Genomic DNA, 27,348 nt, shown 5'->3' with positions numbered 1-27,348 from the left:
CTGTGAAGTAGGTACAAAGACTCTCTGGGCAGAGGAATTAAAAAGGTGATGCTCTGTGCGGAAGAATTAAAACAGGCAATGCAGGCCCAAAGGCGCAAGGGTGCTTCACAAGGGAAGGCACTTTTGTGGGAAGAAAAATGGCATCCCTTCCTGAGGAAAGATCAGCCCTGAGCTAAGGGCATGATTTGGTGAATGGAAAATGGGCTGGATTTTAGCCTCCATTCACTGTACAGCTGAGTGTCTCTGTGAAGCACACGAACTCCAGAGCTGTACAGAATGAGCCTGGGGATTTTTCTCTACAGTCTCTGCAGTGACTAACTAGTAAAGGGATTGACATACTAAAGAAATATTTAAAAAATAGTCCATGGAATTGGAACCTTAGACTAAGGATCCCAGCGCTGTCTTAGTAACACATGTATTCTAGATAGTCAGCTATGACTATGGACGTACCTGGTGGAAAATGGTGATGCCATGTGAGAGGCAGTCATTTCCTGTGGAAGACTCGCTATAGCCACTGAAGATAGCTTGTCATATCAGGGAAATAATGGGATAGTTGGTCAGACCTGTTCTTGAGTACATAAGAATGCCTTAAGGAATTTTCCAGGGGTCATAAGACTCCTGCAGTAAACAGTGGTCACAAAACCCCTGAAGGTTATTTCTGGTTTACTTTCGTAGAAAAGAAAGCACTTATGTATGAACTATTCTCCAATATTCTATATTTTTCAGGAATAAAGCTCATTTATAACCATCTGATCAAATATGAATTGAGAAGACAAAAGCTTGACATAGTTTTTGAACTTAGGCAATAAGTAATGATGTATTAGGGCAACTAAGTTAATGAAAGTCAACTTAATAAAACAGAATTGGAGGAGTTTCTAAAAATGCTCATTATTCTAAGCCATTGTTAAATGAAAGATCATGCCATTATTTTATGAACCCCTAAGGGAAAAAAAAGCCAATTACAAACAAGATTTGTAAAACATCTTGATTTCAGAGATGTTACTATATTTAGGAGAAAGCATTATAGAACTGATGAAATTTCAATCACAAAATACCTCATATTTCTCTTTTTTGAAGTTTTTTTTAAGTAATCTCTACACTCAACGTGGGGCTTGAACTCACTACCCCAAGATCAAGAGTTGTGTGTTCCACTGACTGAGCCAGCCAAACACCCCTCCATCTCTTTTTTCTATTGTCATATCTTTAAGGAAAATAAGAGTTATTTTGCTGGTGAGAACAGACTAAGAGTTTAAGTTCCCTTGACAGGTACATCTTCATGGCAGGTGCAGTTTGCTATCAAAGTTTCATGACACCATCTGTTAAGATCATTTTCATATCATTCCATGCTCATTGAGCAAGTAATTTGGCGTTCCTGGCACCCTTCTCTACAGGGGAGGGAATGTGTTGATCAATCCGTCTGAGTATTCTATTACGGTTGGCAGTCAAAACTTTTCCTGTAAATTAATATATTAACATGTGATTTATACAGTTGTCTCTTATATATTTCATGCTTTTGAGCTTGATCAATTCTGGCCTAATTGATTCTCAAAATGCAAAGCTAAGAGCCAAACCCTAGAAGAAAATGACTTATTGGCATTATCATTACCACATGAGGCACTAGTTGAACAATGAGCTGATAAAGAAAGCTTTGTCAACTTTAAAATGCAAACAGCACTTTGAGCATGTGAGTTTTGATCTATTTGACCACAAGACATTGGAGAGTCAAGAGTGTTCTACTTACCTTCGCATCTTCCAAGGGGCCCAGTACAATGTCTGAAATATTTTAGGCACCATGTGAATGTTAAAGAAGGGAATGACTCCATATTTTCAGTGTACCATTCAGGCCTAGTAGAAAAGCATTAAATTCATCAGCTACCGGGAGACCTAAGCCATTCTATGTTAAGGGGGAAATATGACAATGAGGAATGAATCTGACAGAGTTTGTAAGAAAAAATGTAATGTCCTGGAACAACAACAAAAAAATGGATAAGAAAAATAATGGTGACATTATTGTATCATATTTTTAGAACTCTTTTTATTTCATACTAAATGTTTCCTAAATCTATTTTTTAAAGGTTATAACTACTGTTCTTTTCCTTCTTCAATGTATTTAGAAAACATTTATAAAATTTAAGTAGATGATAGAGAAAATTTTAAGTTTCATTTTGAAGATATTTAATTTTATTTACAATTAAACTAGAGATATCAAAGTCTACTTTCTAATTATTAGAATGTAGTAAAAGGAACATATTTGTACAGTTATAACTCCTAATTATTGATTACAGAGGAAATCAATACATATACTGGAAAATATTGGCTTACTATTTTATGTTCATTTTCTATAGTAAAGCACATGGGATGGCTGAAATTGCAGATGCCCTTTTTCCTTGGATGGATCTCAACCAAATATCCCAGAACATCTGGAATCTTTCACTGTGGAAAAAAATAAACAATAAAGGCATTTCTCAAATTTAATGTGTGTGGAAATTTGATGAAGGTCTAGTGAGGCCTTTCTTCTAACCAAGAGAAGGCTGGATGGTTAGTTGCCAAGAATCCTTGAGCAGTGGCATTTACCTAGAGTCTGAGATTAATCTCTCAGCCTCATGTGTCCAGTGGTTCAGTTGCTCTTTCCCCTTCTTTCCTTTTCATTCACTCCTGAACCCACTGCTGTAGACGGAGTCACTCCACTGACCTTGCTCTTACCAAGGTCACCAATGATCTTGTATACCCAGTGGACACCACTTATCTTTCATAACCTCTTTGCTACATTTACTCAGGATGTGCAGAGCCCCTGCTTTGTGTTCACCATTCCCATTTCCTTTTCCTCCAGGGCACACTGCCTAACTACATTTCCTAGGCTCCGCCTGCCGTTAAGTGGGACCATGTGACTAAATTGCTGACTAGTGCAAAGTGAGAAGTGATTGTGCCACTTCTGGGCTTGGCCACTTGAACTTACTGCACTCGTTTCTCCATGTGTACTCTCCGTTTCTGTGCAGAAGAGTCTTCTCTAAAAGACTCTAAGATCTTAGGAGACGGCATAGTCAAATGGTGGAAGGACCTTTGGTGCTTTGGGGCCTCCTCTTTCCTTCCCATTGACTGCAGTGGAGGGTGACCTGAGTAAGAATGAAACTTGAATGTGTGAAGCCATTGAGGTTATTTGTTATGGTAGTCAGCTGTTACCAATACTTCCTTGGCTTCTGTGGAGTTACTTTCATGCCTGAAGCTCCTTTTTTACCTCTGTCCCTCCATTTCTTGTTTTTGTAGACTTCTCCATTTATTCCTTAAATATTTATTTAAATTTCCATAGCTATTTTCTTTGTCTACATGTGTTCTGTGAACAAACTTATATATTCTCATGGACTCTCATGGTCTATTTCTGATATGCTGTTAAGTAAGGAATGTGTTCCTAAATATTAAATATAATTCTTACTAAATATTTATATATGTATTTAACCTATTTTGTACTGTGTTTTATAAGGTTTTCTTTTTAAAAACTTTTTTTTATTTTTTTAAGAGGGCTCCACATCGAGCAAAGAGCTCAAAGCAGGGCTTGAACTCAGGATCCCAAGATCAAGAGCCAGATACTTAATTGACTGAGCCATCTAGGCACCCCTTATGAGGTTTTGTGTTAACCATTATTTTGAAGTCTTTATTATCTATTTCCTCATCTTCCCTATCCCATGGTAAATTGAGAGTTGATGATAGTTTTTGCTAGTTCTTTATTGGACTGTAAAATCTCCTCATGCATTCAATTACGATTTATTAAATATGTACAACAAACCGTCTTATTCTTCTTTTTGCTGTGGTACCTAGTACAGCACTTTGCATAGAGCCAGAGTCAGTGAATACTGGTTGAATTGAACAAAACTGTTTATTGCATACCTGCTATATATAAGGCTCTGTGCTGGAGTTAATGTGAGACAAAGATAAATATAAGACTTGATTTCTATTTGCTTCATCTTTTCCCATGCCAAACATCCTCTTACTTCCCACCCCAACTGACAAACATAATACTTGCAATTCCACAAATGAGACTGCCTTATAGTCTTGGTATTCAGAGGTGAGTCTAGAACTAGTCAGGCCCTAAGATAAATCCAAAACTTGACTTTATTACTAGGATAGTGGATTAATGAGATTTCATTTTTTCTTATTGCTTGGAATTTAAAAGTATTAGAATGAGAGTTATCTGCTTTATCCAAAATCAAACTGCATTTTCTTTTTGATTAAGTCATTTGAGACCACGGTTTAGTTTGTATCTTTTACTGGGTAATTCCATTCACTGGAATAACTTTCTTCTCTTCTTTCTCCTCCTTCTTTTTTTGATTATTTAATTATTTGACAGAGAAAGAGAGAGAGACAGCAAGAGAGGGAACACAAGCAGGGGGAGTGGGAGAGGGAGAAGCAGGCTTCTGCTGGGCGGGGAGCCTTATGAAGGGCTGGAATCCAGGACCTTGGGATCATGACTTGAGCGGAAGGCAGACGTTTAACAACTGAGCCACCCAGGTACCCCTCTCTTTCTTTCTTTTAAAAGATTCTTAATCAGATGTATTTATCAGAGCATTATTTTATTACAGTGAGTAGATGTGTTTTGTGAATTTTCTGCCAGGGTCAAACTGTTTTCCACATCTTGATGCTCAATTGCCATTTTCTTTTAATGTCTTTAAATATTTTGGCATTGTACCACATAACTGGGCCTTGGATTTTTCCAATTGCCTACTTTGTTTTTCTTTTTGTATTACCTTTTTCAAGCTTTCTATCCTTATCAAGTTTTTTGATATCTATTTTGTTTACAGTTTCATTAACTATTACTACTTTTACTTTGTAATTACTACTACTACTGGTACTACTATATCTATAGTACCACATTTTAGTTGGTGGATTGTAGTACAAACAGCTTCTATTAGTAAGACAAGTTCTAGATCATGGTTGAGTTCTAAGTTGTTCTATTTGCTTATAATTGGATCTGTCTGCCCATCTTGGTCAGTCAGTAGTATACATTTACAACAGAGGTTGGGTTTTTTTGTTCATGGGTTTTTGTTTTTTGGTAGTTGCTTTTGTAATGACCCAATGTTGGGAGAATTTTCATAGTACAAACTATTTTTATCAATTGTAAGTCCAGTAATAAATGGAGTAGTTCCAATTTTAATGATTCTGCAGGTGAGATGACCCAAAGGGATCCCCCCTCAATTTGCTTAAAAAATATACACATTTATATGTTATTCTTTACCCATTTATGTAAATAAGGAAGGAAAATTCACATTTTAAAGAGTTTAAAGAGCTGTGTGATTTTGAGAAAATTACCTGACCTCCCTTTACCTTACTAAGTTGTAATGAAATTCACTGAGTTAGAACAGTATTTGGTACCTAGTAAGAGCTCAAGTGTTAGCTATTAAAAAAAGTGTTATCTATTATTATTAACTAATGCAGCAAGTATAAATATCTGTTTTCAGGGATCTGTGTTTGCTGCTGTTGGTAGTCACTATAGTACAGGAAAGAGAATGTTCCTGATTCTTGTCAAATAAGCGCAATTGTACTGTGTTTCTCTGAGCATCAGTGACATCTTGAGGGTTTGGAGGAGCACAGTTTATGATAATTGCTAAACTAATGAAACTTTTTTTCCTTTTAAATTGAAAACAGAGATTCAGAAAAGCTGAAGAATTTATTAAGACAGGACTTTTAGATTCCTTGGGAACTTTTAGTTCACGTCAAACATATTAGCAACTTCTTGTTTGCTCAGCTCAAAAGCAAAGAGAACAGTCCAAGTCAGTGTTTCTCGAAGTATAGTGTGTGAAACTCTGCTCTCAGTCTCTTGGTGTGGATGCTTGTTAAAAAGGAAGCTTTCCAGAACTCTCTTGGAACCTACTGATTCATTGAAGGGTTAACCGGTATCTCAATTGCTTCCTATATAACCTTAATTTGGAGACTCCCGGCATACTGAGTAACTTGGGGAGAAAATACCCTCCCTGCACTTGAAATCTGGAAGAATCCAATAGGGCCAAATCCTGGGCACCTTTTAGGGTAGGCTGCTCTGCTAATTGAGGTGCCACATTTGATGCTTTGCCTGGCCATCAAGCAACTCCCAACAACTGGTTCCCTTAGGATCCAAACCTTTCTCTGCCATTACAGTTGTGGCCGGAGATCTTGAGTTCCTTAGCTGTTTTCATCAACAGTAGGAAAAGAAAAGGAATTCTGGCACGCTAGTGATTATGGAAATCAAATATGGGCCTGTTCCACCTTAAAGGGCCTAGGCTTGCCTAAGTGCTTGGGTCTTGCAGAGTTTGGGCACCACCATATTTGGAGCGTGCCTACTTTGGGGCGGGAACCTCCTTGAGAGTGATTAGGTCAGCGCTGGGGGAGGTGACCTTGTTTGGTTTCTGGCACCCGAGAACAGTGGTGCACTGTTTCTGCTGCCCCCGTTTACCTAATTGGCCCAGGCGCTCCATCAGAGCAAAGCCGCCCAAGAGCTCCTCGCTGGCCGCCCCCGCGGCCCGCAGCTCGGTAGAGGCGGGAAAGCAGCGCGCCTGCGCCGTGGGAACCGGGGCCGGAGGCGAAAAGCGGGGAGCGGAGGGGGGCCGTTGGAGCCGAGTAGCGTACAGAGCGGCGTGTGACGCGGGGACGCCGCGCGCTCCCAACGTCGCCCCGGTTTGACGCACACGGCACCAAACTGTGAGTTTCAGGGGTTATTTGGTCGGATTCTCCGGGACTCGAGTGGGTTTCGGGCCTCTGGGCTGTGGCGGCGGCGGGATTGAGGGTGGCGGAAGAACTTGGGGGACCCGACCTTCGGCGCTCGGGCCCGGGCAGCTACGCCCTAGGCTGGGTCCCAACCATCCTAAAGGACGCGTTTTGCCGCACAGGCTAAGATGGCGGCGGCGGCCGAGGAGGCGGAGTTGGTGCTACACAAGGAGCCCGGGCCCCGGGTTCGGGGAGGCGGCGGCCGCGGCGGCCGCGGGGGGCGGCGGAGCCTGAGGTGAGCGGCGGCCGCCGCCGCGGGGCGGGACTCGGCGGAGAGGGGGTGGGGGTGGGGGACCTTTCCACGGCGGCGTCGGAGAATCCGGTAGCGGACACAAAGGGGCTGAGCTGGGCACTAGACTTGGGGGTTTTGTTTAGTCACATGAAGCCGAGCAGCCAGTGAGCAGTAGGGGGAAGGGGCCGAGATCAGGCGGCCTGGGGAGCCTGGCGGTCGCCATTGCAAAGCACTGAGTAACGGGGCGGTCCGAGAGCAGTCACCAACCCCTCTCCGGGGCTGCTCGGTTTTGGCCAGAAGCGCCAGTTCTGGCATTAACTGTACACACCCCTCCCCTAACGTGGGACCAGGACCGCATAGCAGTCCCCTCCCCCTGTTCTGCAAGATCTTATGCCGCTAGGTGCCTGGGAAGTAACAGCAAGAGGTAAATCGCCCAAAGTGTTTGGGTTGCCAGGGGCTTGGTGGGTGTCCAGCTAAAGCTTTTTGCTTCTCCAGGTCTGATTCCCTGGCCTTTGTGTCCCTGGGAGCTTAATCTCTGCCAGAGGAAAGCAGGTGTGCTCCACTTCTCCCGTGAACCTGAAGATGAGTTGTCCCAGACCCTTCTCAGTGATTGGAAACTTAGGTGGTGGAGCTAAAGGTTTCTTGTTACGAGACTTCCACAGACGACTCTCGTGTTGGGATCCATCCATGGTTTAGCAACATTAGTGGAAAACTTTCTTGAACTGTCTGAGTAATACTGACATAAATTTAGTTTTTATAAAACTTTGATGTCTAGACTTCAGATTTTGTGTGGTCATTAAGAAGTACTCAACAAGGGGGTAAACACAATGAGGGCCTAAATGATGGTCCTGTTTTGTATACAAGTCAATAATTACAACAGAAATACCAAAACACCATCATCTCTTCTGGCCATTTCCGACTAATGCCAGTCTTGTTGCATTTGGATGATAGATTAGATTTGCCTTAATAGTATATTGCTTCTCTGCTGTAGTTTAGTACCATTTCTTTGGTCCAAGAAGAAGGACAGCATTTCAAAAAAATAGACAACTCAAGTTACTCAAAGGAAACCTGCTCTTTGCCTTCAGTGCCGTGTGTAAGTATCCAGGGAACTTGATGGCAGTAATCCTGCCTTGGTAGCTTTGGTGAGAAAAAAATTAGTTTTTATGAAGAAGTTATAATTTGGTTTAGCCATTTTAATTGGTGAAACATGAAGGCTTGACCACTGTTGGTGCAGTGATAAGTATATTGCTGTTAAAATCATGGCAGTGTAAATTTTAGAATTCTAACATAACCTTATGCTGCACTTACGGCTGCATCATACTTTGTATATTGTATTAACTGGGATTTTAAATACAAAACTTGGAGACAGCTAATGTTTTGTTTTGGCCGGGTCACATTAACAAAGTAAATAATGTGATCAGAGGGAGAAACACATTGAGATCCTTAACTTTAGATCTGTTCAAATTAAAATTTGAATTTTTTAATATAACTTAAAACTTTGATTTTCCTTGCTTCTTTCAGATATATATTTTCCCCTTTTTAGCTTTTCTTCTAATAGAGAACAATCTTATTGTACTAATGAATAGAAGATACATTAACATTGGCAAAATGTATTATTGAGTCATGCAGTGTTAGGATGAAAGGAATCTCAGGGATTCCTAGTTATACCCATTGTTTTATGATCTATTGAGGACCAGATATGATTATGTTAGTGCTTAATGGAAAATTATCTTTTCAGCTTTTACCCCATTGCTCTTTTCGTTGGTCACATTGCTGGGATGAGAAGGTGACTCTGTAACTAAGGGTTGAAAAATGAAACAAGGGAGTATGTTTGAAAGTATCTGTTATATACTATTATTTTAATGAGAACATCTGTGACAATAAGTTAAAAACTGTTATTTAACGTGATATGGTGATGTAGTTTTTAAAGTGACTTCCAGTGAATAATTCCAGATACCAAATACAGACATTTCAAGTTAATTTTGGAGCAATATTGCTTTTGAATTTCGAGTTTTTCAAAAAGCAGTCTTGACCCCCAAAATTTAAAGAAACAAATAGCTTGATAAACTTCTTGGAAAGTTTGAAATAACTGCCATTACTACCAGTTATTACATAAGAAATGAGATGCCAAAAACGATGTAGCACCTTCATTTTGTAATAGTTTTTTTTGGGTAAATGGACGTAGATTGGCTCTTGTTAAAAATGATTTGTTAAGATTACTATGACCACCGAATAGATCTGTAAGATCTATTAGGAAATTCAACAAGTAGCAAAATCATTTATGGTAGAATCTCACAGTTCTTTAATTTCTTTATCAAATATAACAAAAACTTGTTAAATTGTATTGAGGTTTTAAAGCTTTTATGGGTTATTTAAAGTGCGTTTAAATTACCGATTTTTGAAGAAAGTTGGTAAGCTATTGCTTTATTTTCAACACCGTGTGAGTGGATTTACTTGCATTTTAGTCTTATGATAATTAGGATTATTCTCAGATGATTTTTAATTACAGAGTGAGCCTGTTACCTGCAAACCTTAAACATTTTGCAGTTTAAGTTTGTTACTCAAGTTATAAGAGGGAGAGTTTTGGTGTGGTTGAATTGAGACTGTATTGGGTAGCAGAACAAGAAAAGAGAGTCAAGGACAGTTACTGGGAGTGGTGGGGATACCTGCAATTTAGAGAAATTGATAGAAAAGATTAGGTTTGTCGGAGATACACAGTTTGTGTTAGGGTTACTTACTTAAAGGTTACTTACTTCTCAGGGTATGATTCCAGAGGAAAAGAGTGGATCTTAGTTTTGTAGGAATACTTTTCTCATGATTGCTTTTCAGGCAATCTTAAGGCAGAGGTTTGCACTGAATTCAGAAATAGGTATGATCAATTAAGAATTCCTAATTTTTAGAACATTGTTTTTTAAAAAGTATTTTTAACTTTTTAATTGATAACCCTATATAGTAAAATATGAGAATAAAGGATGGCTACTGTGATATTTTGGATAGGTATTCAAATGAATTCTAACTTTTTACATTAATCCCTATAGAGACTATTTTGTAGATGAAATTTGTAAATATTTACGAAGTTATGAGATGTAGCAATGACTAAAGCAGTTCTAGAAGTATTATCTTTTAATTCAGGTTTATTAGAGGGATATTATTGCTTTTAATATTAAAACCATTTACATCTTTGAATTTTCAGAAAGTTGACAGTAATCAATCTGATTCTACCACTAGCTCACCCTGCTGGTTGGCTGAAGTATATCTGTCTTCTCTTAAAAATAAATACAAATATCATTGGAGACCTAGAAGGTAGAACAGCAAATTCAATTCATAGTCTTTTCTTCAGGAAGATGGGGGTCTCCATGAAAAAGGTATTTTTCTCATCGTTAGGGTCTTAGTTGCTCTACTGTTAAGTTTTTTCTAAAATCTGCCAAATTTGAATTGTGGAGTTACTATCCTCTTTGAATTCACTAGGAACTCTTACGTGATTTTGAGGAGTTACTATGTTTTTGTTTTTTTAAATTCAAGATAGGACATCCTTTGACAATTGAGAGATGTTAGCATGGAAAACAAAGTCCTGTGAGATAACTTTCCAGGAGGAGAAAAGCAGAGGATTTCAGGGAGAAGAAAAGAAGCATGCCAGGACAGAAGCAGCAGCGCACACTTCCAAATGGAGGAAAGTGAGGCTGGATTAAGATTAGTGTTTCTAAGATACTATCTTTATACTCTCCCTCTACTAATGTTTGCTTTACCTCTTCTGTTTGCAAGCTGTAGCCTTCCCATTTCATTTGGGATTCTTCGAACTGTGATCTTGTGAGTAACTTTATAAAAAGTATAGAGGAGTCCTTTGTTCCTTGCAATTTAATTCTGTTAGTCTAGATTGTGGTACAGTTGAAGTTGGTTAGAGTGATAAATATGACTTTTAGGTAATAAGCCTTTTAGTATGTGTATCATTCATTGAAGTTGAATATATAGCCTTTAAAAGTTTTTAAAAGACTTTGTAAAAAGTCCAGAAATGTAAATATGTTAGGAACCAAATGGGTAATTTAAAATAAAATCCTAATAAAGTGTTAGAATTAAAATACAAAGCATAGATATCTGTATGATACCAGTTTTTTTATCTACCTTTTATAAGAGATTAATGTATTTATCCTTTTCTTTCATGGCATTTATCCTTTTACTGGAAAGCTTAATGCAAATCTTCATTAGTTTCTTGAGAAAGATGTTAAATGTAACTTTTATTTTCAAAACAGCATTTATTGGGGAGGGAATGACTGCCAGTTGTTGAATGGTATGTGAAGGTGGATAAAACTTTGCCAAAGTGGGAATTAATTTCCTGCTGCTTACTATTGATTTACTGAATAATACACACACACACACATACACAAGCGTGTATATGTACACATACGCACACACACAGGAAATCATAGTTGCATTTATAATTGTATATGAATAAAGAAGCAGGATGAGATAAGGTTTAAAAGTGTAAGCCTTGAAGTAAATCTAGCTGTGTGGGGGTGCCTAGCTGGCTCAGTCGGTGGAGCATGTGAGTCTTGAGTCAGGTTGTGAGTTCAGGCCCCACTCCCTACATTGGGCATAGAGAGGACTTAAAAAAAAAAAAATCTAGCTGTGTGAGCACTAAGCAAGAGGATTTAACAGTAATATCATCTTCATAGAAGCTTAAGGTTTACATTGCATAATTCTCGTAAAGTCCTTAGCTTTCTGGTACACAGAAAGAATACACAATGAATACACAAATGTTAACCTTTTATAATAATAGTTATTCTATTACCATTGTTTAATTTTTTTTATAGTAACTTGATATTTTCATCTGCATGTGATTTGGGATCGTATACTTTTGCTGCTTTTCATTTTTTAGACCCATGTCTATAAAGGTAAGGTTGTAAGGAAGTCAGAGGCAGGCACCAAAGTTTGCCCTCTCCAGTTCTAGCAGCAAAATCTATTAAACAGGTTCAGTATTTCAGGAACACATTTGCTTTTACTGTCAGCTGATGAATAAAGGCACTTGAGGATGAGTACATTCTAGTAAAGTTATTTCCCAACGAATGTGTTGGTTTATCTTTGTTAAAACATCCTAAATTTCTTCACTCTCCTTTAAAATTTTGACCATGAGAATTGTGGTGATCATTAGAGAGGAGAAAGTGAGTGGTTTTGTGTATTTGTACGTAATAACATAAAAACTCCAGATAGGAAAGAAGAGAAGCTTCAACAGCAGGTAGATTGAGGAGAGGAGAGGCATGTTAATCTTTTCAATGCTTAGTCTGAGTTAGGGCAGTTTCTTCAAACAGCATTTCCTTTTGCTGTTTTCTTCTCTATACTTTGTTTTGTATTTGTTTCTGCTGATAGAATCTTAAACTTATTTCTGTCTTTAATTTTTCTTCTACCATGTACTCCTCTCACTGCCAGACAAATCTTAAGCTTTTTTTAAAAATTGTGAAAGGAAGCTAGTAAAATTAATTGTAAATTCACATGCAGAGGAGTATGAGTCTGAAAAATTAGAATTTTCATATATGCTTAAAAATACTTTGCGCGGTTTGGAAAATGAAGGGGGGAAATGGCACCCATAATTTTTTACCATTATATAGTTATTAGTATTAAAGGAGAGGGATATGAGACTGACATTAATTAAACGTCTGTGTATTCCTTGTAATGATGCTTGATACATACATATATTCCCATTTTATATGCAAGGAAACAAATTCAGACTCATGTCACATAGATAGTAAATAGTCCAGCAGCCAACTTTGAACATAGGCATAGCTTGCTTCTATAGATAAATTCTATTCTGCCTTTCTCTCCTTTCAATCTATACTTTAACAATACTTTTATTACGATTTGTAAGTTTTATTTCCTACTTATAAAACATTATAAAAGCATTTTTCTGCCTACCCTTATTTCAAGCGGTATCTTATTGCCCACATTGTTTATTCATACTACCATATAAAGGCTCTTTGTCTTGGCTACTGGATATTGGTACAGTGATATTGGTCAAAGTAGAAGCTGCCTTTTTCTTTACTGAGTGACCAAGAAGAAAAATAATGTAGGTTGATCAGAACTAATACTTTCTGATACTAGAAAAGCTACAGGTTTAGTAATACTATCTGATGAGACATTTAACTCAAAATTGGAGATACATAAAATATAGATGAATTTTCAATTTATAGCCATCAGAGAACAACTTTTTAAATAATTTTATATTTTGAAATGCCATAAGCTTCCTTGTTATATTTTAAAAGTGATATTAAAATTTAACAGGCACTTAACTCTATTTAGTTACTATCCGTAATTCCTAATGTAATAATCACTATAGGGCACCTGGGTGGCTCAGTCATTAAACGTCTGTCTTTGGCTCACGTTGTGATCCCAGAGTCTTGGCTAGAGCCCCGCATCGGGCTCCTTGTTCAGCAGGGAGCCTGCTTCTCCCTCTCCCTTTCCCCCTCCCTGCTTGTCTTCCCTTTCTCATGTCCCTGTGTCAAATAAAAAAAAAAATCTTTTAAAAAAACACTATAAAAGGGAAAAATATTGAATTCTTATACTCTCATTGGGTGGATGGCATGTATTAAAAAAAATTGTGGGCCTTTTATAAATAGATTGTATAGGACAGCACCCCCGATAGAAATATGTTGAGCCACAAATGCGATTTAAAATCTTCTATAGCTTTTTAAAAAATAAAAATAGGTAAAATTAATTTTATTAATGTGTTTATTTAAAACATTTTTTTAATATATAAATACAATTGAGTTATTCTGCATTCTTTTTTTTTTTCCCATGCCAAGTCTTCAAAATCAAAAGTGTGTGTTCCACACTTAAAGCACATCTCAATATAGATTAGCTAAACCTCAGGTACTTAGTAGTGAAATGGCTTTCATATTGGACATTGCAGATACAGGTAGTAAGTTCTATACAAGGATGGGGAAACGATAGTAAGTTCTGTAAAAATACAGAGAAAGGATAAAGTAGAAATTGAACTGAGCCTTAAAGAATAGCTAAGAAAAGAGTATGCTGGAGAACAAATCTGTAGTGATGGGAATTAAAATAGGAGATGTAATTTGAAATCAGGTAATAGAGTGGCTTGATTCTAGGGAATTTGTTTTATATGGAGGATACATATGTGAAATATATGTTAGAGGGTGCTTAATCATGTCTTGTACACATGAGCATTTAATGAATATTGAATTAGTATTTAAGTGAATTAATATGAGGCAGAGCAAGAAAAATGCTGGAAGAATACTGACAAATCCTTATAGGTCTCCTAAGGGGAAACAGTTGTGCTTAGGGTATATTAGTGATCTGTGATTAGCAATATGATGGAGAATGATCAACACGGATGAGATTTGAGAAAAGGTTTTTTGATTTGACCGTTATTGGTAAGTTATTTTTAAATGTTTTATTTATTTTTAAAGATGTATTAAGTTATTTGAGAGAGAGCAGGGGGGAGGAGCAGAGGGAGAGGTTGAGCATCTCAAGCAGACTCCCTGCTGAGTGCAGAGCCCAAAATGGGGCTCCATCTCACGACTCCAAGATCATGACTTGAGCTGAAATCAAAAGTCAGATGCTTAACCAACTAAGCCACCCAAGCACCCCTATATATTTTATTTAGATATAGTTTAAAAACAGTGAAGTGCACAAATCTTAAGAATACAGCTCAGTGAAATTTTACATAAAAGTACACATAACTTCTACTCAGATCCATGTACAGAACACTGAGAAAGGTGCCTTGTGCCCCCTCCTATTAAGATCTCCCCTCAGAAGTATCCACTGTTTTAGTCTCTATCACCGTGAATAAGTTTGGCTTATTCAAACTTATTATTATTAAAACTTATTATTTAAGTTTGAACTTGTTTATGGCATATTTGTCCTCCTTTCCAAGGGTAGGCTGATGGCTTGAATCTCTTTCTTTTCTATCCTTGTTTGGCGTTAAGTGAATTTGGAGGTAATGAGCTGATAAGTAATTGGTTCCATGGCTCTTCTGGTGTTTTGGTTTTTTTCCCCTAGTGTGGAGTGTGCCAAAATCAGAGAGGTATTTCTTAGTTTTCATTAATATTGACCCTTTAGAAGTTTTATGATGAGAAAATTTGTTTAGAAAGCAGAGATTTGAATTGCTTCTTTAGAATGCAGAAATTTGAATTGCTTTTTCAGATAACATAGTTATCTGGCTTATTTTCATTACAGTGTCCTCTAGGCGTATAGCCAAGAAGTAGGTAGAGGAGGTCTTGATTTGCCTCCTTATATAGAGGCCTTTTGGAACCTCTTTAGTAGTAGCTTCTAAGCATTATGTGAGTTAGCTTTCAAGCATTGCAGGTTTCTTAATAAGGTATTTCAGTATTTCTGATTGTGATTGTAGGGATAAGAATAAATTGGTATACTTCTGTTTACTGCTCAGTTAGTATCCATTCTCAACCTGAAGGATTTTGACATTTATGTGTGAAGAACTAAAAGATTACCTTAAGGACAGCTGCACAAAAATTTGAATGGTTAAAATCATCGAGGTACACTTTATAAAATGAGAACTGAAATAGAATTACTGATCATGGTTTACTTCTAGTGCTTGAGTTTGTTTATTTATTTATTTATTTATTACTTATTTTTTAATTTTTCGAATGAATTAATGGTTACAACATTGCGTTTCCATAAATATTGAGCAGGGGAAGGATTGTTTACTAGTGTAACAATTGGTGCTTTTGGGAGAAGGATTTTTATTTCTGAAATATGTATTATAATAAAGTTGTAAAAAGTACATAATAATGAAAATATGTATCTTTACATTCTAGTATGCCTAGTTTGGAGGAATAGATATGTTTTATAAATTGTGCATAAGTGGACATGAAAATACTTCCTCATTAACGTTTGAATTATGAATGCTTTTGAATTTATGAATGAAAATATAAAGTTTTGTTTTTTTAAAATGTATAACGACTTAATTATACTCTTGATCTAAAAATTTTAATAGTTGTCTTGAAGAAATAAAACCATCTATCAACTTATATAGGTTTTATATTTGTGAAGTATAGAAGGCTAAACCAAATTGGTTAGATTAGACCTTGAAAACATATGGTTATTATCTACAAAATATTAAGACTTTATGTAGTACCTTTTGTGTAAGATTTAGAAAACCACAAACAAAACAATTAGAATGTTACTAATTAATAACCTTAAGAGTCAATTTCTATGGGAAGAAAAAACACATTTAAGGGTGTGTTCTATGTTTTTGTGTTGTTTTGACAAAACTGGATGTTGTATTTGAATGTCGTTTTGGGAGATTGGATTTTTTTGTCTGCAGAAAAACCTTATTTGTATGGTTGTATCTTCAACCTTTGCTTGTTTTCATTGGGTTAGTTATATATAGAATTCATATAGTATCTTGCTGGGGGTAAGATTGTTGTAATAATAGAGCAAAGGATATGGTTCCTCCTCTAAAGAGCTCATGAACTAAGACACAACTTGAGGAGTACTTAATAATGAAACATTTGAAATACTGAGTTGACACAAAATAAAATGAGTGGTATCAGATAAAGATTGGGTTAATTAAGCTTCTTCGCAAAAATGTTTTCATAATCTAGGTTTTGAAGATTGGTATAAATGAATAGATTCATGGAAAGGAAAGAGAGTATCAACTAGGGAGAAGAGCATGTTAAAAAGCACAGAAATGGGAATTGTGGAATGCAAGCATTTTCCTTACTCAAAGTAGAATCTATTTTAAATGAATGTAATGAAGAATAAGTTTGATAAGATTGTGGCTGGCGCTGGAGGAATCTAAAGAAATTTGGATTAGAAATTAGAAATAAGGGATTCAATTAAGTCCACTAAACAGAAATAAATGAAGAAAAAAAAAAGATTAGCAACCAGATATAACATGATTGAGAGAAAAGATTGAAGTGAAGAAGGCCAATTAGAGGTTATTATCTTGGTGGATGGAAGGAAGGATATTTTAAGAGTAAGAATGGGTAGTTTTTAAAATCAGGTAGGTGAAATGTGTGGCTCTTAAATTTGCATACAAAGTTAAAATTAGAATGGAACAGTTCTATTATCTCCAGATACTGAAAATAAATTTACTTGGACTCAATTTACAAATAAATTATTAACACTAATTAGGATACATCTGCCTTGTTCTTTAAAAAAAAAAAACTGATGAGCTTTTAAGTTTGATTTGAAAACTAAGTAAAAAAGTTATACTATACTGGTATTTTCTGAATTGCTAGTACTTTGAACTAAAAAAATACTTGAATAGTAAGAAGAGCCTGTAATTGTAATGTTGTATTTTGAGTTATAATAGTATGTTTTAGCCATGGTTTAAGAAACATTTTAATTGGTATGGGAGTTGGGGAAACATATAATAAAAATTAGTAGTCTGGACTTTCAGTGTTAAATTTGTTTTTAAAAATGCTTATTTTAAAATTTAGGGTAGTTGAGAATACACTGCTTTTATTGGGGGGAAATTCCCTATAGTTCCTTTGGAGCAATAGTATTTTTTGATATTTAAGATCTAAGTTGTTTGTCTTTACTAGAGTTTTTAAGAGTTCTTGAATGTGTATCGTGTCTTAGAGTGAGTAAGATTATTTTTAAGACAAGAATTTTTTTTTTAAAGAGTTATTTATTTGAGAGTGAGAGAGCAGTATGGGAAGGGGCAGAGGAGGAGTGTCTCAAGCAGACTCTGTGATGAGCTCCGAGCCTGATGGGGGCTCGTTCCCACAACCCTGAGATCACAACGTGATCCAGAACCAAGAGTTGGATGTTTAACAGACTGCACTAACCAGGTGCTCCTTAAAAGAGAAGAACTAGAAAAATATGAAAAATTTATACAACTAGTACAGTTAAAAATTGTTTTCTGTGCTTTTTAGAGTTAGTAAATCGAACAGAATTTGGAAGTTGAGTCTAGGAATATAAGATAGTATAGTCTTACTTTAACAAGTTTACATTTTAACCATTCTCACAGCTAATACAGAGTTAATTTCTGTTAGTAAAGAGTTTTCTGGCAACTTGGCAAAATAGGGAGGTACATTTGACTCTGTTCAAGTTTACCTGTTGAGATAGCAGTTAAAGCAAAAGAGAATAGGCTGTTCCCTACTGTCACTGGAAATAGAGATTTCATCCATCACTCTGAAATTTGGCATTTTGGTATAAATAGTATGGGTGAGAAGTGTTGACAGCAGAACTGTCTACTGTGATTATCCTGATGAACTATTGGTATGGGAATAGGAAGCGGGACTGAAAGTCCTTCCCTGAACCTCTTTTCCTCTTCCCTGTTTGCCTGTAAACTTCTTGGCAGTAGATCCATCCCACCTTTTTGTGCTCCTTGGGTCTATACAAGCTGAAAAGCAATGAAAAATCACCATGTGCATGAGGAGAGGCTGCAATTTGAGAGGGACTAGAAAACAAAATTGACTATTCCATACACATGGATCCCATTAAAAAGTTCATACAGGAAAGAAGTGGAGGAGACAGAGATAATTTCCAGTGGCTGTGATGGAACCAAAAATCTTGTGCTAGGTCATTGAGTGCCATAATGATGTCAGTGCCATTTAGAGTGATACAGATGGCATCTTACGTAGGTGTCCTTTAGTGTGATATTCCTTGTCTAACTTCCTCCTGGTTCATCTTATTTTCCAAGACTTACTCACCAACTTCCTATCAAGTTTGGTTACCTGATACCCTTCCATCAGCTTTTTCTTCACATAACAGGAATTGGTCCTCCTTACTCCCTCCGTTTACATACTGGATTACACATTCTTGGTGTGTGGTTTTGAGTTTTATCTTAGACAAAGTAACAGAAACCTTAAAAATAAAGAAATGGCAAAAATATGAAAACTTACAAGTTCATCAATTCAAGTGAAGGAAAAAAACCTAGGGTAAAACTTTTTAATAAGTTAGAACAACTAAACACTATCAGGCTTGAACTTTTGTGTGATAAACAGCATTGAAATGTAAAGTATAGTGTAAGTAGCCTTTCTTTAGAGCAATTAGTAAGAGTTATTCTTACAAGAATAACTCTTACAATAACTTAGCAATTAGTAATTCTTAGTAAATCTTAGAATTTCATAGAAAAATAAAAAAAATAAGGCTATGAAGATTTATTGAATAGTGGCATGTTTTATTGACTAGATGTATGTCAAAACTTTATTCCAAATGGATAAAAAACATTCTTTTCAGGGGCGCCTGGGTGGCTCAGTGGATTAAGCCGCTGCCTTCGGCTCAGGTCATGATCTCAGGGTCCTGGGATCGAGTCCCGCATCGGGCTCTCTGCTCAGCAGGGAGCCTGCTTCCCTCTCTCTCTCTGGCTGCCTCTCTGTCTACTTGTGATTTCTCTCTGTCAAATAAATAAATCTTTAAAAAAAAACAGAAAAAAAAAAACATTCTTTTCAAATTCCTGTGAATTTTTTTAAAAATTGTGTCTTGGGCTTCAAAGAGAATCCTAAGGTTTTAAATTAGAGAAATTGAATTGTATAGGCCAATGTTTTCTGACTAAAGTAATAAAACTAGATGATTGTTAACTACTTGGATGATGAAAACTATGTCCGACTGGGATTTAAGCTTAAATTTAATACTGATTAGAGGTTAATAACAATGAAAAAACAGATGAGATTAATATTCATTTAAACATGATGCATTAAAAACACTTTACTTTGCTATCATATCAAATCCCTGATAGAATTATAATAGCAGTTTTCTTAAAAAGGCATTGTGTGCCAAGGACAAAGAAAATGGCAAAGCTAGTTACAGAAGTAAAATTTTGGAAGCTTGAAAGCAGCAAGTGGTAACTAATTTTGTAGATCTGAGAGAACCGAATTTTCTGCCATTAGTTGGGGTCAGGGTGCCTAGAATTGGTTCTGTAGACGCTGGGATTGAAATTTGGTGGCTTCAGAAATTGGTTGCTTCAGGTAATTTGAAAGAATTGCCCCAAGGCATATAATAACAAGTAAACAATACTTGTGGTACTAGGAAAGGGTTTCTTACCTTCATGTTTCTTCTCTGATATTCAAATGAGAATTTCTGTATTTGAGAACTCTACACAGCTTGGGTTAAGAGTATCATACTGGAATTATCATATTGGAATTTCTAGAATTACTTAGAAATCTACATGTTGAATCAGGAATCATCCCCAACCTCTTTTCCTCTATTAGTTCTGAAAATACTGGGTATCAGGCTCATAACCCTGGATGTGAGATTGGAAGATTAATCCTGTTACAGCAAACTAATGATCAGGGGAAAAGACCACCAGATAGTAACAGTTGTGGATCCATCCAGGGAAATGGCCCAGATTGATCATCTTGCAATGACACCTACCCATTAACACAGAATTTCCAGACAGCTTTTATATGTTTCATTTTAAGATGTGACATTATGGATCATTAAACATTTGAGGAAAACCCCAGTATGAAAGACGAGGAGATAGAAACAGCAGTTCAAAAGAAAAGAAGTTACTCAAATATGTTTGGAAGTAAGGTAATTGTATATTTGAAACAAGAAAGGAAGCTTGCTATAAGGCAACCCTCAGAAGACAAAAGCTCTTAGACATTTAGAATATGAAATAATAGGATTGGAAATAAAGAATATGAGATACTTAATAGAAGAGTTAGAAGTTTAGAATATTAAATTCTTGTAGAAGATTGGAAGATAAAATTGAGGAAATCTTCCAGAGAGCAGGACAAAAAGAGATGTAAAAAGGAAATTAGAGGATCATACTTGCCAATTCAACATATGAAGGGTAAGAATTACAGGGTGGAAGAAAATGTGTGGAGGAAATTAATAATAATTGAACCAAAAATTTGGGTTTTCACATTGAAAGGTCTTACAGAATGGTCAGCATAGTAATTGAAAAACAACATATCAAAGTATATCATAATGAAATTTCAGACACCAGAAATAAAAGGAAGATCCCAATAGCTTTCCCATAGGGAGCATATAAAGGAGATTAGGAATCAGTAACAATGGAAAGGAATCGTTATGGAATAATGCCTTCAAAACTCTTGAAGGAAAGGTGTTTCCAAACTACTAATTCTGTACCTTGCCAAGCTGTCAATTGTGGGAGTAGGCTAAAATTATGCAACATAAGAGGTCGTTGGAATATTTCCTCCAACTGCACTGTATCTCAGGAAGTTACTAGAGGACATGGACTTTATCAAATGATGAGTTACGTAAAAAAGAGGAATTCTCCAGGAAATAGAATTTAGCATAGGAGAGAAGTAAAGAGAATACATACCTAAAATGATGGTGAAGGGAGATCCAGGGAGGTTAGGCTGTGCAGCAGTTCTGAAAAATGATGAGTTCAGATTGGGACAAGAAGGAAAGAGGATCTAAATGGTAGGTTTTTAGAAAGACTTGTATGCGAGCACACATGAAATAGAGAGGATTTTTGTGACTTTATTCAAAAGGAACATTTATCTGTAGTTTTCCTGTGGTGTCGGTTTCGATATGAAGGTAATAATGACTTAATAAAATGAATTAGGAAATGTTCCTTCCTCTTCTGTTTTGGGGAAGGTTTGAGAAGGATTGGTGTCAATTCTCCAAACTTTGGTTTAAAGGTAGATTGCACCAGAGAATCCATCTAATCCTGTTTTATTTTTGGTAAGTTTTTTCATTACTTCATCTCTTTAATTTGGCATGGGTCTCTTTCGATTTTCTGCCTCTTCTTGATTCAGTTTCAGTAGTTTTTTCTAGAAATTTGTCCGTTTTTTCTGGGTTATTTAATTTGTTGCTATATAGTTGTTCCTAGTGTTCCCATATAATTCTTTTCATTTCTTATTATAACACCAGTAGTATTGATCCTTTTATCATTCTTGATTCTAATAATTTGTCTTTTTTTTCTTGGCCAGCCTAGATGAAGACTTGTAAATTTCATTGACACTTTCAAGGAACCAACTTTTATTGATCTGTATTTTCTGTTCTTAGTTTCATTCATTTAAGCTGTGATCTTTATTATTTTCTTCATCTGCTTCTTTTGGGTTTAGTTTTCTCTTCTGTTTTTTTAAGGTCAAAGGTTAGGTTATTGATTTGAGATCTTTTTTAATGTAGGCATATATAGTTATAAATTTCCCTTTAAACACTGCTTTCTCTTCATTTAAATTTTGACATGTTGTGCTTTTGTTTGACCTTAACAGATTTTATAATTTTCCTGCGTGATTTCTTTGATCTGTTGGTTATTTAGGAGTTTGTTGCTTAATTTCCACATATTAGTTTCCCATATTTCTTCTGTAACTGCTTTCCAATTTGATTTCATTGTGTTTGGAGCACATAATTTATATGATTTTATTCCCTTAAAATTTTTGAAATTTGTATTATAGCCTAATATATGGTCTTATTGGAAAATATGTACACTTGAGAAGAAAGTGTTCTGTTGTTTTGAATGGAGTATTCTGTAGATGTATGTCAAGTCTAGTTAGTATATAGTGATAGTCTTGTTTCCTTGTGGTTTTTTGTTTTGTTTTGTTTTTTAAAGATTTTATTTATTTGACAGAGAGGGAGAAAGCACAAGTAAGCAGAGCGGCAGGCAGAGGGAGAGAGCGAAGGCTCTCTGCTAAGCAGGGAGCCTGATGTGGGGCTTGATCCCAGGACCTTTAAAAGCAGAAGCTTTAACCCACTGAGCCACTCAGGCGCCCCTATTGTTACTTGTTTTTATCTGTTGTCTATTTTTACTTTCAATTTTATATGTTTCAATTTCATGTGTTTTGAGTCTTTATTGTTAGGAGCATATATGTTTATAGTTGATACATAATTTTTGATGAATTGATTTTTTTATTTTATAAAAGATCCTTCTCTGTCTCCAGTAATACTTTTTTCCCTTAATATCTATTGTGTCTGATGAGAGTATAGCTACTACAGCTTTCTTTTGGTTACAGATTTCTTGGTATATCTTCTTCTGTCCTTTTACTTTCAGCTTATTTGAATCTAAAGTGTCTTTGAACCTACAGTGTATCTCTTTTATTATTTTTTGTATGTGTGTGTATCTCTTTTAGATAACATCTAATTGGATTGTGTTTTTTTACCCATTCTGTCATTCACTGGTTTTGGATTGGAATGCCCAATTAATTTGAGTTTAATGTAGTTACTGATAAGGGAGAATTTATGTCTGCTATTTTGTTGTTTTCTGTGTCTTATTTTATTCCTTTACCATTGCCTTCCTTTTTACTAAATAGATTGTTTTCTAGTACCATTTAAATCCCTTTTTTTTCACTGTTTATTTTTTTCGTTGTGGTTGTCCTGGGAATTGTAGTTAATAACTTATTTCAGTCTAGTTCAGATTAATATAAATTTCAATAATATATAATAATTTTGCTCTTGTATAACTCCATTCCTTCTCTTTCCTTTATGCTATTTTGTCATGCAAATGATGTCTCTATATGTCTTTTAAGTTAGAAGAAAAAAGTTACAAAATTAAAAATTATACTGTCTTACATATTTGCCTATTCAGTTACCTTCCCTGTGCTCTTTATTCTTCGGGTAGATTCAAGTTACTGTCTAGTGTCCTTTCATTTCACCCTTTAGTATTTCTTGTGTAGGAGGTCTTGTGGTAACCAGTTCTGTCAATTTTTGCTTATCTGTGAATGTCTTACTTTAATTTTAGTAAAGAATTCTTGGTTGACAGTATTATTTTTTCAGTTTGAATCTGTCTTCCTATTGCCTTTTGGCTTCCATGGTTTCTGATGAGACATTAACTATTAATTTTATGGAGGATCTCTATATGTGACAAGTCACTTATCTGTTGGCTTCCTTCAGGATTCTTGATTCTCTGGTTTTTGAGTTTATATTAGTTCCTCAAGCTTTTTGGATATTAGAGTAATATTTGTCATTAAATTTAGGGAAATTTTCAGTGATCATTTATTCAGCTATTTTTCTGCCCTTTCCCCTCTATTTCTGAGACTCCTGTTATATGTATGTTGGCATGTTTAATGGTGTCCCTCAGGTATCTTAGACTCCTTTTTTTCTTTCCTTTATTTTTCTTTTTGTTTTCAGAGTAGACAATCTCAATCTTCAGATGCACTGAATCTTTCTTCTGCCTGCTCATATCTGCTGCTAAAAACTTATAGTGAATTTTAAATTTTATTTACATTTTTTTGCTTTCCAACTCTAGTTCTGTTTCATTCTTTTACATGATTTCTTTCTGTTTCCTGTTTGTGAGACATCCGTCTCATTCTTTACTTTAGTTCTTTAGACAGATTTCCTTTAGTTCTTTGAACATGTTTAAAATAAGTGATTTGTGAATATTGGCTAGTAAGCCTAAAGTCTGTGTTTCCTCAAGACACTTTCTGTTGACTGCTTTTTGTTTGTTTTCCCATGTGTATAAGCCATTCTTTCTCATATTTATGTCTTACCATTTTTTTGTTGAAAACTACATTTTAAATAATGTGGCACCTTTGATAATCAGATTCTCCCCTTCTCAGTGCTTGTTGTTGTTACTGTTTGTTATTTGTTTATTGAACTAATAAACAGATTTTTAAAAATGAATTCTGTCAAATCTGTTTTCTTTATCATGGGTGGCCACTGAAGTTTCTCTTCAGTTAGCTTAGTGGTCTAATTTGACAGAGGTGTCCTTAAATGCCTGAAATCTCCCAGTCTCAACATTCAGAACGGAATTTTATAACTTTGCCTTTCTCTTCACTTAGTGCTTGTACAAAGCCACTGGTCAGCCAGAGGTGAGTGCTTAGGACCTTCTCAGGCCTTTCCTGAGTCAATGAACATCCCTATGCTTACATGTGACCATCTAGATGCTCAGGAATGTATTGCAGCTTTTTTTAGTGCCTGGTTTTTCTTTTTAAGCTCTTTGGTTAGCCTGTTATTTGTCTCAGCTCTTATCTACTGCCTTGGTCAGCTGCAATATGAAACAATTGCCTCAGATAGTTTTTTGACAAACATTCTTGGGGAAAAGTTTTGCTTTGTTTTATTTTTGCATTGGGTGAGCTCTGAGGCCAAATTAAGAGAACTTTAGGAGTGGGGTCTTCCAAGAAACCACCAAACATGTCAAATAATGACAGTCCTCTGGGAATGTAGTAGAGGTGATCTCATCATCTTCTGCGTTCCCCTTTCCCCCATAATAGCTGCCAGGCTATTAGTTTTCAACAGGTTTGTGGACTGTTGAGTTTCAAAGCTGCAGTGGCAGGATGGGAATAGGACAAAATAAAATGCTACAAAGTTTGCTGGTCTTAAAGATTTAACCATCTTCTTGAATCAGTTCTCCCCAGATTGCGGCAAGACTTTGGTTAATTTCTCATTTGGAAAATGTTGACTCTTTTTTTGCCATTGTTCTTGTTGATTTAATGGAGGTGATGATTTTCAAATGCCCTTTTTTTTTTTTTTTTTGCCAGTCTTACTCTTGAGTTTCAAGAGTTCTATTTTAGAGTCTTGTTATGTAGTTTACAAACATTTTCTCCGTCACTTGTTTTTTAATCCTCTTAACAGGATCTTTCACAGAGTAAATAAAAGATTTTTGCTTTGATGAAGTCCAGTTTATTTTTTTCTTTTATGGATGATACTTTTGGTGATATTTCTAAGAATTCCTTTTCTAGGTCTAGATACTGATGATTTCTGTCTTCTACAGGAATAATAGATTACATTTAACATTTAAATCTATAATCCATTTTAAATTAATATTGGTATAGAGTGTGAGATTTAAGTTGGTATTCTTTTTTTTTTATTCTCTCTGTATATTCAGTTGCTCCAGCACCAGTTGTAGAAAAGACTTTTTCCCCCCATTAAACTGCTTTTACATTTTTGTGATAAAGTGAGCTAGCCGTCCTCATGTAGGAGTTTGAGGAGATTATAGAAAATATAGATGAATTCTAGAGAGTTAATTTATTCTCTTATATAGGAGGCAGTTAGATCCAACATGAAAAACCAGTATAACCAAATTGTTTAGAAATCAGGTAGAGGGAGGAATGTTTAGAGAAGAGGTGGTGGGTAGTGCTAGTTTTCATACAAGCTTTGTTTGATTCTTAAAATATGCATTTGTGTAATTTTAATTAAAATAAAACCAATACTATAAGGTAATGCCAGTGCTTAGGGGAAATTTTAAAACCATAACTGTCTGTATTTTTAATTTTGAAATGTTTTTAATGTGGAAAAAATACTCAGAATAATGCATGGTAAGAAATATAAAACTTAAGAGTTCAGAAGTGTGTACCTGCTTAACTAACCCTAGAATTAAAACATTGGCAGTTCCTTCATTCTTTTCCCTTCCAGTCAGACCTCCGCCTCTGTCCTTGGGAGACAACCATCAAACCTTTTATGGTAGCCACATTTTTGTTTTATATTTTTGCTACTTTTTGAAATATACATTTTTTTCCTATATGAAATTTATATAAATGGATCTTGGCTTTTCCAGCATTGTTTGTGAGATTCATGTCTGTATTTGCATGTAAGTATAGTTCATTCAATTTCATGGCTATGCAGGTATACCTCATTTTATTGCACTTCACTTTGTTGAGCTTTGCAAATGGTGTTTTTTGTTTTGTTTTACAAATTTAAGGTTTGTGGCTACCCTGTATCTAGCAAGTCTATTGGTGCCATTTTTCCAACAGCATTTGCTGCCTTCATCTTTTTGTCACATTTTGGTAATTCTTGTGAAATTTCAAACTTTTTATTTCTGATGGTGATCTGTGATCAGTGATTGTTGATGCTACTATTGTAATTGTTTTGGTGTGCCACAAACCACAGCCATATGAGATGGCAAACAGTAAATGTTTTGTGTGTTCTGACTCCTCCATTGACTGGCTGTTTTCCTGTCTCTCTCCTTTAACTTGGGCCTCCCTATTCCCTGAGAGACAGTGTTGAAATTAAGCCAATTAATAACCCTATAATGGCTACTAAGTTTTTAAGGGAAAGGAAGAGTTGTGCATCTCTCACATAAATCAGAAGCTAGAAATGATTAAGCTTGGTAAGGAATGCATGTCAAAGGCTGAGATAAGGCCAGAGGGTAAGCCTCTTGCACCAGTTAGTCGAGGTATGAGTGCAAAGGAAAAGTTCTTGTAGGAAATTATAAGTGAATACACTAGTGAACACGAGAATGATGAGAAAGTGAAACAGCCTAATTGCTGATGTGGAGAACACATCAGTGGTCTGGATAGATCAAACCAGGCAACAACATTCCCTTAAGCCATAGCTTAATCCAGAGCAATAGGCCCTAACTCTCTTTAGTTCTGTGGAGGCTAAGAGAGGTGAAGGCTGCAGACGAACTGTTTGAAGCTAGCAGTTTGGTTTACAAGGTTTAAGGAAAGAAACCTTTAGAACATAAGAGGGCAAGATGAAACAGCAAGTGATGATGTAGAATCTGCAGCCAGTTCTTCAGAAGATTTCTAGCTCAGATAATTAACAAAGATGGCTACACTAAATGACAGATTTTCAAAGTAAACAAAGCAGCCTTATATTGGAAGAAGATGCCA

The 27,348-nt window shown here is 35.8% G+C and overlaps 1 protein-coding gene across 11 annotated transcripts in view; it reads left to right on the top strand.

Moving 5' to 3' along the window:
• The first annotated feature begins 6,386 nt into the window (after positions 1 to 6,386).
• ZNF644 (zinc finger protein 644) overlaps positions 6,387 to 27,348 on the top strand; it is a 123,927-nt gene continuing 102,965 nt past the window's right edge. For 3 of the 11 annotated variants that reach the window (XR_009399531.1, XM_059375363.1, XM_059375361.1), the window contains exons 1-2: positions 6,673 to 6,967; positions 7,460 to 8,057. The gene's annotated coding sequence lies outside the window, so the exon portion shown is untranslated. Of the gene's footprint in view, positions 6,968 to 7,459; positions 8,058 to 27,348 lie in introns of all 11 variants that reach the window. The other 8 variants (XM_059375362.1, XM_059375365.1, XM_059375366.1 and 5 more) reach the window with 6 other exon arrangements.

The sequence above is a fragment of the Mustela nigripes genome, chromosome 14 (assembly GCF_022355385.1).
Source record: "Mustela nigripes isolate SB6536 chromosome 14, MUSNIG.SB6536, whole genome shotgun sequence".
Lineage (NCBI taxonomy): Eukaryota > Metazoa > Chordata > Mammalia > Carnivora > Mustelidae > Mustela > Mustela nigripes.
This window is presented reverse-complemented; position numbering and strand designations above follow the sequence as displayed.